Below are 12553 nucleotides of genomic sequence, written 5' to 3' on the forward strand. Positions count from 1 at the left end.
TTGCGTATCACTTGATTACAAGGGCTTCCTCACTGTTCTCATGCTATCCAGCCATGTGAGCTGGAAGAACTACCTGCCTGCATTTCTTTAATCACCGTTTCGGGACAGAGCCTGTCCAGGAGAAAGAGCACAAACAAAGGCGTGGAGCCCGCCACTACCCCCCTAACGGCAACCCTAAGGCACCAGCCAAAGCGGCCCAAGGAGCCTGGGGGACAGGAATGCCCAGCAACAGACCCAGCGCCAGCAGGTTCGGATTTCCCGGGCATTTCCCCTCACACTTCTGAATGACTGGATTCGTGAGGGTATCTGCTGAGGTCTATGATCGGGGACATATTGAGGAGTTCAATGGTTTTCAAACCGGACGGCAGCTGCAGGCTTTCCTTGTTCTGTAAAAAAAAAAAAAAAAAAAAAAAATCCACCCCGCAGCTCTGGCGAATCAGGGTCCTCCGGAGCGGTGGGCAAGTGCCTCGCTTCGGAGCTGTGCTCCCTTCCCGCGGGTCCTGAGCAGCCCCGCAGTGCCCGGCAGATGGCTGAATGCAGACTTCACCAAGCGCAGCTGAAGCATCCAGACCCCGGGCCAGTGCTCCACCTACGTGCCCCCCCAACGTTCTCATCCTCAGGGGCTGGTCAAACACCCTTCCTTGGCGCTCACAGACTAGTCTGCGACAGCCGCCCCCATAGCGGACGCTGCCCTTCACTGAGGAAACCGCCCCGCGTCCCTCACTTCTGTTGCTCACAGTGTCCTGGCCATGTTGACACTATTCTGGGGGCTGAAAAGTGTACCGCTCTCCAAATTAGACGTTACTTCCTTGTAGATTCTGAACACTCCGTTTGTAAGTAACCTGATGAAAGATACTACCTGTAGAGAAGATTGTGATTTGATAGGTTTCTCATCTGAGGCACCACAAGTGTAGTAAGTCCCACTGTCCACATCAAGAAACTGAAAATGTCATGATCGGAGGCTCAGTCCGTGGACCATGCGACTCTCGATCTCGGGGCTTTAAGTGTGAGACCCACGTTGGGTGTAGAAATTACTTAAAATCTTTTAAAAAAAAGCCATGATCTGAGATGCTATAATTTCTACTGGAATTTATGCAGTGGGAGAAAATAAAGGGTAAAAGCAAAAAAGTAAATGGAAAACAGCAGGAAAAGCCACAACCTGAGGAGAATGGAGGAGGGCGGAAAAACCCCAAAACTCAAACAACAAGACTCTTCTTTCTCTGTGTCCCCAGCCCACTGCTGGGCGCCCAGAGAGGCAGCAGGTGCGAGCCCTCTGAAGGGGCCTCCACTCCTTCAGGGATCACACCACTCCACAGCTCAGCACTTCCAGAACCAAGGCTCGCCTCTGTAAGAAGAATACTACAGTTCCCAAAACTGATCGACTCCCTTCCCTCTGCCCGGGAGTATCAGCCTGGTTCTGCCACTGACCTCCTCATCAATACCAGGCTGCATGAAGAACCCGCAGTGCCCCCGCAGGGAGAGGTGAGAGCCGGGCAAAGAGGCTGATGGCAAAGGCCCCACCCCAGCCCTGCATGGCCACCTGCTCAGCCCCGCGTCGGACCACGGATGCACACCCTAAGGCGAGACACCCGGGCTGTCATTAGGCCAGCAAATCTCTTGGTGAGTTCTATGAAAAGCGTATGATGGAGTAAATAATAAGTCTGTTTATTACTATACAGTAGTTTAAAAAAAGCGTATCTTTTGTCAATTTTTCTTTGAATCGTCTCTAAAGATACACACAAAGCAAAAAGCAAGAAGGGACCTAAGTCCCTTTAACCACAGAATATATCATTTCATCTTTATTTTGTCCTCCTCCCCATCCCAAAGAATGAAACTTTGCTTCTGTGTTCTTGTACTGCTGATCCAGTAACTTCACACGCTTTATGGAGTGTATCTTATTACAGGTCTAAATGATCTCTTAAACCACTGTGTTAGTTTTATTATGTCTGTATTCTCCGTAGTGACAGCAAAAGGAAGAAAATATGCCGGCCAGAATCCTCCTCGCGCGCTCCTGTGATGCCCCCTAGTGGCTTCTCGCTAAATTACAAAATCAAGCGCTTGAAAGCAAACGTTTCCTTTCCTCGGTATTTCCGCCGAATCTCAGACACCCGGTCAGAGAGCCAACGTTCTAATACCCACATATTCCGCCACATGCAGAAGACATGTGCGCAGGTGAGCGTTTAGCACACAGCTCATTGGAAATAATTCACACGCCAAATAGGGTCACGTTTAACCCCAAGCCCCTCGGTGGTGGGTGACGTAGCTTAATTTTACTGAAAATAATTCCAACTTAAAGGAGCATTTTCACTCATTACCGGGTTTTAAAATGAAATCCGTGGCCTTCAACATTTCCGGAGCACTGACACGACATAAAGCTCAGGGAGGTCCAAACGCCAGGAGCCGCTTCCCACCCACTCCAGGTGCCCGAAGGCGACACAAGGAGCGAGCTGGTAGCACCGCGCGTCACAGAAGGGACGGATGAAGTGCGAGGAAACCCCACTCTGAGGTCACGGCTACACACGGAACTGGGGACAGTCTCCCTGGGCCGTCTGCCCTCTGGGGAGCTGGGGCACTCCAGGTGTAGAGAACCTACCAGAAACACCGAGGCCACATCGGCAAGAGCAGCAGGGCCCACCGGCTCCCGTGTGTCACCAACACGCCAGACCTTTGCCCGCCCAAGGGACCGACCGCCATCTCCTAACAAAACGCCTGACTGCGAAGAGGAGCTTATTTTCACAATAACGTATCGATAGTAATATTTGAGACAAATTTAAAAATTATGATTATTTTCTACTTCTACGTGATGAAAGTTAATCCTAAATAAAAGATGAAGGATGGAGACAAAGATTCAGGTAAAGAGCCATCCACTCAGGCACTGATCCTAAAGCACATAACTGGGGGGACCCCTCAATGTCTAATAGTGGATTGGGCCAAAAAAGTATTTCTAGTCACTCAATGGAATGCAATGCAAAAATGAGAAAATACATTGTAGAGAAAGTATTGATGTGAAAAAAGCAGATTTTACCATGTCATAAGGCCCGAAAATCTGCTTTTTCCAAACACACGGGCATGCAGACAGCCACACCCCCCACACCTTAACGGTAACAGCCACTGGGGGTGGTGTGATGGGTGGTTTTTATCTCCATATTTCACATCCTTCAAAAATCATCTCCTTAGGGGCGCCTGGGTGGCTCAGTCGGTTAAGTGTCCGACTCTTGGTTTCGGCTCAGGTTGTGATCTCAGGGACATGAGACTGAGCCCTGCATCAGTTCCACTCAGCGGGGACTCTGCTTGGGATTCTCTCTCCCTCTCTCTCTCTGCCCTTCCCAACCCCATGCACACTCTCTCTCTCTCAAATAAATAAATCTTTAAAAAAAATTTCTTTAGCAAATCTCACACAATCCAATTTAGTCATCAAAGTTTCTACAGTCTCTTTTTCTTTAGACAAGCAAGTGTGCAATCCACCCTTCACAGCTGCTTTCTCCCTAAATCAGGGAAGATCCGTCCAGCTGTTTGGGTGTCATTTTCTCTTCACAGAATTTCCGGTGACTCTGCACTAACTACCCACAAGCCGACGTGGGATCCCAGAGCATGCCTTCGGGGAAGCCCAGCGTCTGCTCCGGCCTGGACCCCCATACACTCCTGGTCAGCCCCCCACTGCTGAGTAGCGTGCACAAACATCAGCATCCACCGGGTAAAGCTATGCTTTCTGGTGTCAAGAACCTTCACAACTTCCCTCCTTGGAGGATTACTCTTCCTTCTCTTTCATGAACCGAACTTACTGGTGCTGCTAACCCCCATCATTGGCGGACAGTTCCTCGGTGAAGGGAGGCCACTAAGAATCTGCTATGTCTGTATTCTCCAAGGGGAAAATGTTATAAACAAAAGACTTCAAAGTAAGTTGGAAACATCAGCCATGAAGTATAACATTTCTGACTTTCCTATTTAAGTGATATCTTCATATTGTGTTGATCAGAGGCTGCGGAGGGTTAAGTAGGTCAAAAAGTACATCACCGTTTAATCATTTTAAAAACATTAGGGAGAGCAGAATGGCGTGGCATTATGAATAGATTATGAACAAAAATAAAAGCCATTTGTATGCATTAATGATACATCAAGCTAATTCAAGCTGGCTCAAGTCATTAACAGGATCCTGGGGCAGGCCCCAGCTACGATGTACGAGGCCACAGCACGGACAAGTATGAACACAACCGTCTCCTGTGTCATTGATAAAATTAATTCTGTGAGCAGATCGGAGTCTTAACATGAACATCAGAATAGAGCACACTTACTAACAGTGTGTTTACTGATCTCGCGTTGGCAGGGTGGGGGTTAAAGCAGCATCTATGGGCACACATGAGCCGTGGTGCCCGCCCAAGGCAGCCCTAAGGGAAACGCAGCAGGAAACACTCCCGACTTAGGGTAAGAAACTGCCAGAGACAATCACAGCCCCTACTGACAACAGTCCTCAGAACCATGAAACAGAAGACTATTCACGGTCTCCTGTTGTTTGTAATGACAGCAACCTTGGTATCAAGATTTTAAGATGATTTCTTCGGATGTTACTCTGGAAAGAGTGAAAAACGTCACGGTCCTCTCTACCCCACCAGAAACTAGTGTAAGAATTACCGAGTCTCACACTTGATTCCGAGTTGTTACGGCCAGGAGCTGCAGTGTGAACCACACCCACCATGGAGATACTCCCCCTACCTCAACGCTTTCACGCTGGACAGGGGACTGTAAGCAAATCAACTGATATCCAAAAGAGTTAGTCCCTCTATAAACGTCCAGCCTCTGGGTCCACTGAACAGCTCAATGGATGAGAGAGAAACTCTCAAAAGGGGAAATTTCTAGACAAAGAGACTTCAAACAAGAAACAAGCTGATTTCATACTTGTGTCCAATTCATAATAATACCTTAAAACACTCGGATTATTCCAGGGTCATCACTTTCAACAAATTCTCAAATGAATCCTGACAATGTTCACTTACAGCCTGGCCGTTAGTCCCACCGTAACACGCTCCCCATTTGTCAAATGTGCGTGAAGACACTCGGCTGCAGGTCAGCTGCCAGAGGTCTGGCTCGTCTATAAGACGCTTGTAACTCAAACTTTTTTTCTAAAAATACTAATTTCAAAAGTTGTTTTTTTTTTCTTTTCGTTTTGGTTTTGTTTTTTTGGCCTCTGAAAATAGGTCTTATTACCGCCAGTTGTGTTCATACTTGTCTGTGCCGTACGGGCAATGATACTGTAACTTTGGTATTAATTCATTATTTCATTTTGTGATTTAACCCTGTTCACAGAGAAAGCTTCTCTGGTTAAGAAATAAGCTGAATTTAAAGATGCACATACAAAGGGTACGGACAATATCATGTTTTATAAAAATAAACGATGTCCATCATTCATGCACTTTCCCATCCACACACAAACCAGCCTACAGCACACAGGAAACCCGCCCAGACCCAGGCCTTCTTGCTCACTGTTCACATTCCCTCCCCACCCACAGGCTCGACCCTAAGTCTACTTAATGTCAACACCTGATAGGTAGCTTTTCAATTTAATGAGAGGCGTGGTCCTTTTGGAGGCAACGTGCGGATTCTAATTTCCATGGGACTCGACCACGTTAGAAGCTGCCAAGCAGCGACAGCCCCTGAACGCTGGTGTTTAACGAGGACAGCAGACGGCCGCCAAACCGGGGCCACGCCCGTGTTACAGGACTCAACCCACTACCCTCGGAGTGTGAAGGGTGTTTTCCTTCTCTGTCTTTCTCCTCCTTCTGCCCCTCCTTCTCCTTCTCTCTGTCTTTCTCCTCCTTCTGCCCTCTGTCTTGCTCCTCCTGGCAACTGGCTCATGTCATCCTTATTCTTAGAAGGTTTTAAAATATTAACCCCCGGGGCGCCTGGGTGGCTCAGTCGTTAGGTGTCTGCCTTCGGCTCAGGTCCTGATCCCGGGGATCAAGTCCCGCATGGGGTTCTCTGCTCCGCGGGAAGCCTGCTTCTCCCTCTCCCACTCCCCCTGCTTGTGTTCCCTCTCTCACTGTGTCTCTCTCTCTGTCAAATAAATAAATAAAATTAAAAAAATAAAATATTAACCCCCCTGAATAAAGTATAACTTAAGCACAGTAAAGTTTCCATTTGCCCCGTCATAACATAAACTACCCCTCTGTCCCATGAAACCTTGAATGTACAACGTTTCAATGCAATGAGGAGGGGGCAGTGAGAGTGCGCCAAGGGCAGGGGCGTGGGGACACGGGCACAGATGCCCCGAGAAAACCACGGGCAGAAAGGACACGCGGGCCGGACACCGGCTGTAAAGAGGGCCTATTCAGTTCCACTATCTTACATTAGAAACCCTTAAACTGTGACATAAATATTAGTTACTACAAACGATAAAAAAATAGAAATTAGCAAACACTGCATGACTCCGTTGGCCTTTTCTCTCTCTCTCCCTCTCTATACACACATACACACACACACACACACACGAAACGCCCAATGTACACATATATATGGCTTGCTTTTCATCATGGAAGATATCATTTTTTTTTTTTTTTTTTTTTTATTTGAGACAGAGAGAATGAGAGAGAGAGAGCACATGAGAGGGGTGAGGGTCATAGGGAGAAGCAGACTCCCCACTGAGCGGGGAGCCCGATGCGGGACTCGATCCAGGGACTCCAGGATCATGACCTGAGCCGAAGGCAGTCGCTTAACCAACTGAGCCACCCAGGCGCCCGGAAGATATCATTTTTGAAAGAACTCCTTTGGAAAAAGAATTAACACAAAAAGAAAGGGACTCCAGTCTACCCCCTGACACAATAAAAAGAGCAACAACAAAACAAATAATAAAATAGGCCACCCCAACAATGAAAATTAAGCGGGTTCCAAGAAGGTAATGGAAGAGGCCTGACACATCCTTTAACAGCACAAACAAAAGACAGCGGTGTGAGCAAAACAAAACGGCACAGGATGATGCAGCACTCAGGAACAAAACCCCTGGCCTGCTCCCACTTACTGATGCTCTAACACATGCAATTAGGTCATACAAACCGGGCTCATTAATACAGCTACTCTTGTGCTGGACACTCCCGTAATTAGGACCAAGCAGCTGCAGAATTTAATGTGAAATGGGATTCTTTGTACATCAGGATATCAGTCTTTGGAAGCAGAGGACAGAAGGCAAACCGAGGCTCCCCGACTTACCGCAAACCCCTGGGCCAGTCAGGCAGCCTCTCCTGGCTCAGCCCTGACGTACAGGGCGTCCACTCGCGGGTGAGCCATCCGCAGGCAGGGGGTGGGGGGACAACTAGGGGACAGCTTCTATGCAGGTGCTTTCCAGAATGTGAACTACACAGCACGCATGTAAAGAGCTGGCGTGACCGTGCCGGGAGGCCGACGGGCCCATGCCGTCAGAGGGACGCCCGTCCACAGGACACTGCATGAAGTGTGTGATCACAGGAAGCCCGAGCGCCAGCCCCCGGCGCCCAGAACCCTTCTGAGGCTGCCGTCCAAAGGGCACATGCACCTCAAACTGAATGGTCTCTTTCTCACATAAGTAACGTAGAACATCTATCCTAGAGTGAGTGGTCTTCTGTGTGAGATCACTGGACTATCCAGTTACTCTGGGCGACAACACAGTGACAAAACCCAGCAGTCTTGGGGAGGGTCAAGCAGACAGATGGTAATTTGTAATTACCTAGATCTTGGCTTATAGGGATCTTGACCAGGTCTAAACAGTTATTGTCAGAGCAAAATGTTGTGCATATGGGTTTTCCTACTGTCCTACGAAGACAAGCTTAAGAAGGTAGGAGGTTAAAGCTTCACAGGGAAGTATGCATTAATTTCTAATAGGATGCTTTCAGTTGGGATTTAACAAGTGACTACAGTTTAGAAGATATGTGCAAGAATATTAAATTCTGTATACAAGGGGCGCCTGGGTGGCTCAGTCGTTAAGCGCCTGCCTTCGGCTCAGGTCATGGTCCCAGGGTCCTGGGATCGAGCCCCACATCGGGCTCCCTGCTCGGCAGGAAGCCTGCTTCTCCCTCTCCCATTCCCCCTGCTTGTGTTCCCTCTCTCGCTGTGTCTCTCTCTGTCAAATAAATAAATAAAATCTAAAAAAAAAAAAAAAAAAAATTCTGTATACAAAACAGGTGGCATCAGGATGCGTAACGGGAACGACCCATATACAAAACAACACTGTTCTACAACACAGACAAATCTCTATCAGCTCATTTTAGGAGAGGGAGGGAAGGAGAAAGGAAAAGGGCATAAAGTAGCCTGGATAAGGGAAAATTAAATATCTTGTACCACCATCAGGTTTTACTCATTCCATATGAAAGGGAAACCACTTCTCTTTATATATCAGAGATCTTTAAAATATCACACACCAGTCAGATACCGTAATCTAAAAATTACAAAATATACCCCCAAAAAACTTAGGGGATCTATTGGCTCTACTTCACAAAATGTCAAAACAAACAAAAAACTGATTCTACATCATGCTTAGTTTGAAAAAGAGAACTACACTCTGACGCAAATCGCTATGCTCATCATACATCCATTATATAATCCCTGTCATCCAAACAAAACAAGCTGTAAGCAAGGACATTCAATGTAGAGTGAGAAATCTAAAAATGATTGGAAAGGGAGAATTCATCATTTCCAAAATCCAGCTTCAGGGAACTAAAATCCCAAATGCTCCCTCATGAACATGAGGAGGCAGAGTCCCAAGATGGCGCACAAGAACGGTCCAAGGGGTCCTTCAACCACTTACACACACGGCTGTTCACTACCTTTCAGCACGGCTTCGTCTTCTAGGGGAGGGATTTAATTCTGTCACTAAGTTATAATCCTTTTAGGTTGTCCCTGAATATCTAGGTCAAAAAAATCCCATCACCAACACTACCCTCCTTTCCCTACACAGAGACTCAACGAAAATGTCAGGAAAGATGTGCTCAATGCAAGGACTTCTTCCACGCAGTTGGTTCCTTTACAGAGTGAGAGAAACTTCTCTTGAATAGAAATCACAGCACCAGAGAAACAGTGTCTGCAGAGAGTGAACTTTATTTTTCTGTAATCCTGTATCTTCATGAACCAGGCCGAGAGAACAAATGACCAGGGACTTTTGAAAAATTTCATGCCAAACACAGACATTACCGTTATAACATTAAAACTACAAAAGCCCGAAGTTAATCTCGCAGACATGGCTGGCGGCGACCAGAGCTGCACAGAACTGGACAGACGGAGAGACATGGGGTGGTGGGCCATGCGCAGCCCGGGCTGCCTCAATCCCCTGGTCCAGCCTGTGGGGCCCTGAGCTCCCTGCAGGGCTCTTCTGGGAATCCAGACAGACAGACAGGTAACCATGCCCATGTCAGGCCCAGCAGCCCAGATGCAGTAGAACCAGGGAGTATGTGATTTCTTAGAAGGTGAATCTTATTTACTGGAACCCCCTTCGTGGAGGCCAGACATTCTGCTCCACAAGCCACACAAACTCATCAGGAGCAGGATCAACGATGATCCCGGACCACTGCGAGCAGGTGACAGAAGGCAGCCTGGTCCTTCACACCTGTCCTCCACCCTCGGGGAAGGTGCAAGCTTCCGTCTCTGGGCGCTGGCCCTCCACCTCGCCAAGACGGGGGCCCTCCCCGTACTAGCCCCTCTTCTCGACCCCGAACCAGAGGCTTGGCATGAGCAACGCTGCTTCTCAGATGAGGGCATCCACTGCCTCCCTGCCTCGGGGGACACCCCTGATGCTGACGGAGACCCTCCATCCTGGATTACTTTCCAAGAGCCATGTGAGAACTACACCCTGGAGAGAAAAGTAGACAGACATTCTATTTCTCCATTAATTCTGCAATCTGTCTTCAGTTTCAGGATACTAAGAACTCCAACTTAAAGAAGCAAAGACTACAGTCCCTGGTATCTTAAAAAATCAACCGGGGAGCCAGTCGACCAGAAAGCCTGGGGGGCAGAGACAGGTGCTAGAGAGGTCTGGCTGGTGTGAGAACCAGGCCTGTTTCCTTCTTTCAGGGGTAAGTTAAATGTTACATAGAAACTACCCGCTCTTTCTCTTTCTACAATGCAAAGATATGAAAAGCACATAAATAAAGGCAAGTCCTAAGGCGTAAAGGAAGCCAGAAAGTTGAAAGAGAAATCTGAATGACGTGAGTCTGTGAGTGGGTGGAGAGCCTGCCGAGTGCGCCCTCCATCCAGCCTCCCCCAGGGGACCGGGCAGGACCCACATCACTGTGGCTTTAATGACAGAATGGTTAAAGCTCTGGGCTCCTCGTCCCAGGACAGGCATCCCATCCAGATACCTCTGGTCAAGCTTAATTTTTCTGAGCCTTGATTTCTTTAACGCTAAACCTTGTGAGGGTTTTTTTTTCCCCTTAAGGATTAAAATGGATCGTGACTGTTCACAATTTCTAAATACTGAGCACAGTCCCCACTCGGTCAGCAACTATTTTTAACACTAACAATTACAGAGTTCACGACTTAACAAAAAGACATACCCTATAATCCTCCTACCAAATATGCAGAGTAAACCCTCATCTTATTTTTAAATCTTATCTTCATATAAATAGAAATATTTTAAGGACAAAATCACAATAGTCACAAAAACTGTAGTATCGTGGGTATTATTTCCTTTTCTGACTTTGTACAATTCAAATATTTAATGGCAATGCATTATTTCTAAAATAAGAAGTAACAACATGTATTGGAAATCTCCTAAACCTGTGAAAACTCACGGTACGAGCGTCATGTGTTTTGTTAAATCACAGCAATGGAAACCCTCTAAGAGCATAAAGTAACGCTGTTTGGAAAAGCCCTTCCGGTCCTCCCCTTGCTAGCGCTCCGGCCTGCAGACAACAAAGTGCTTCCAGCGCCGGAGCCAGCGCTGACCGCCGTGCGCTCTGGATGCAGGGCAGGGAAGCACAGTATCTGGGCTTCCCCTAGTGTCAACCAACTCTTACGATTATGTATGAGCTCATTTATGGAAAGTTCACATTTTCGATAAATGCACATGTAAAGCAATCGTGGAGGATAAGCTCATCCACAGGATGAAATTCCGAAAATCTCCACCAGGGGCCGGCAAAGCCGCCGCAAAGGGCCAGGGAGGGGCTGTTTCAGGCCTGGCGGGCCCATCACGTTTCCACATCAACCACTGAACTCTGTGGTGGTAACAAGAGCAGCCCGCCCGTGCGCCCGAGAAAACACAGAAACAGGTGGTTGGCCAGACATGGCCCGTGCACCCAAGCCTGGGGACCTTCATCTGTAACAGCCCCACAGGGTCTGGGCTGCCTGCCCCGCTGGGCGCCCTCCAGGAGCCCCACGTGCCTCCGTGCGCAGCTCTTCACAGGCAAACATTCGAGTTGCCGTAAGCACGGGCGTACACAGGCCATGATGGGCTCCAGCAGGGATGGGGATGGCCGGGGGGGGGGGGGGGGGGGGGGAAGAAGGGCCCCCGAGCTGTCCCTCAGCAGGATGCCTCTGCGTCAGAACAGGCACCGGGGAGGCGGTGAGGACCCAGAGCACAAAGGCCTCTGCAGGACACACGGGCTGAGAAGCAGGAAGGGCAGGGAAGGAGGCCGCAAGCTGAGAATGGAACCGGCTCGTACAGAAAAGGGAAGAAAATGCGAAGTTTGGAAAGGGACCCAATCTATGAAATGTCATAAAAATAGTCAAAGTGTGGAATTCTTCCAATTCCATCTGAAAATTCATCTGGACATTTAAGAAGAGCATACACTGTCCGGTGTGGGGAGGTCCCAAACGCAGGTGTGCAATTACTACTTGCACTGGTAGGAACACGTCTTCGTCAGGGTTGGGGCCCAGCGAGGCCGGGATGACGGGCGGCTCAGGCGGTCTGCTCTGCCGCCGCGGAGGTCAGCCAGGTGGGGGGCGGCCTGGGAGTTACTCCCCACAACTCCCCGCGGACATTGGGACCCTCCGCGGGGAGCACTGCCCTTCAGGCTAGGGGAGTCGCTTTCTCCCAGACTTTCCTGACCCCTCCGGACCCAAAACCACCCCTCCCTCCCACCACCTCCCCCACGCCTTCGCCCATCCCCCTCCCGCTTCCCAGCCCGACTCTTGGCATCACGATCACGGACGTGACTGTCTCTGCCCCGTGGAGCCCTGCGCTTCTCCAGGAGGGTTTCCTGTCTGGTGCATGGCTGTTCCGGCTGTTCCAGGGGCGGGTGATCACTAATGAATTCAGCAACAAAGAAACAATTCTTAAGTCGTGGTGTTGGCTCTCAGCCATAAGTCTTAATGTGGGATTGGGTTTTTTTTTTTTTTTCGGGGGGGCCCAAACTTGACTCTCTTTCCTCTCTTGGTTTATTCTCTCCAAAGCCTAAGAGCGAATATTGAGGCTGTTTTTAGAGACGGGCTTGAATTAAGAATGAGCAGCTACGGTGGAGAAGAGATGTGTAGGTGGGACCCCGCACGTGCAGAAGCTAAGCTGGGCAGTGCCACACCATGTGCACGGGTCACGTCACAGGCACACCACACAGGATTCCCAGCGGACTGCTGAGTCTTCTGAACACGCACGCAGCTGAGC

General features: G+C 48.8%; 1 protein-coding gene across 11 annotated transcripts in view; it reads right to left on the bottom strand.

The window, feature by feature from the left end:
• Positions 1–12553, bottom strand: part of AGAP1 (ArfGAP with GTPase domain, ankyrin repeat and PH domain 1) — a 520170-nt gene that overhangs the window by 295235 nt on the left and 212382 nt on the right. The gene's annotated exons all lie outside the window — the stretch shown is intronic.

This window comes from Phoca vitulina, unplaced genomic scaffold (assembly GCF_004348235.1).
Source record: "Phoca vitulina isolate PV1807 unplaced genomic scaffold, GSC_HSeal_1.0 scaffold1, whole genome shotgun sequence".
Taxonomy (NCBI): Eukaryota; Metazoa; Chordata; class Mammalia; order Carnivora; family Phocidae; genus Phoca; species Phoca vitulina.